The sequence below is a fragment of the Bison bison genome, unplaced genomic scaffold, assembly GCF_000754665.1.
Source record: "Bison bison bison isolate TAMUID 2011002044 unplaced genomic scaffold, Bison_UMD1.0 scf7180017864368, whole genome shotgun sequence".
In the NCBI taxonomy this organism is placed as follows: domain Eukaryota; kingdom Metazoa; phylum Chordata; class Mammalia; order Artiodactyla; family Bovidae; genus Bison; species Bison bison.
The window spans coordinates 6,128,056-6,129,197 of record NW_011494940.1 but is presented as its reverse complement, the minus strand read 5'-3'; positions in this window follow the sequence as shown (position 1 = coordinate 6,129,197).

Below are 1,142 nucleotides of genomic sequence, written 5' to 3'. Positions count from 1 at the left end.
GCACTCCACCTTCTTTATGGTTCAGCTCTTCCATCTGTATCTAACTACTGGGAAAACCATAGCTTTGACTTTATGGACATTTGTTGACAAAGTAAATGTGTCTGTCTTTTAATACACTGTCTAGGTTTGTCATAGCTTTTCTTCCAAAGAGTGAGCACCTTTTAATTTAATGGGCTCTGTAACCATCCACAGTTATTTTGGAACAAATAAAATAAAGTCTGCCTTTACTGTAGCTGAGATTGTACTTGCTTCATCTCTCTACCATCAAGTAGCTTTGAAATCTCCATGTGCCTTCCTGGCCACTCTCTTCTACCAAAGTAACCACTTCTCTGACCTCTAGCACCAGGGATTCATTTTTCTTTGTTTCAAATTTTAAATAAATGGAATCACACAATAGAGTTTCTGTCCCCCTGGTCTTGGTTTTCTTTTAAATTAGTGAGATGCATTCATATTGTATGTAGCTGTGGAACATTCTTTTTTATTTCTGGGTAGAATTCCTTTGGATGAATGGGCATAGTCTTATATGTCCATTTTACTGTGCCTGAAATTTGAGGCTCTTATTTTGCCTTTTTGAATAAGCTGCCTATGAACCTGTGTGTGTCTTCCATAGTAATTTCTCTAGGATAGCTATATCTGTATGTCTAGACATGAGCTTTTCTGATAATGCATGTGGTAGTGGTTTCGTTTCTAAGTGGTATTGAACTATTGCAACCCCATAGACTCTAGCCCCCCAGGCTCCACAGCCCATAGGACTTCCCAGGCAAGAATAACACAATGGGTTGGAATTTCTTTCTCCAGAGGATTATCCTGACCCAGGGTTCAAACCTGTGTCTCCTGCGTTGCAGGCAGATTTGTTACTGACTGACCCATTTTAATATGCAGGTACAGTCAAGTGCTTTTTCAAACCGATTGAAGCAATGTGTATTTCCATTAACAGTATTGGCATTTCCAATTCTACTGAACACTTGACACTGTCAGTCTGTTTCATCATATAACTGAGCAGGACCCTGCAGGGCTTTCCTAGGGACAGACCACCCCCTGCCCACCCCCACCAATGTACCCTATCTTTTATCTGTAGAAAAACTTTAGGTCCTAGACCTTCCATGAGTTTCAAAGAACAAATTTAATTAGAAGTGAAAAAC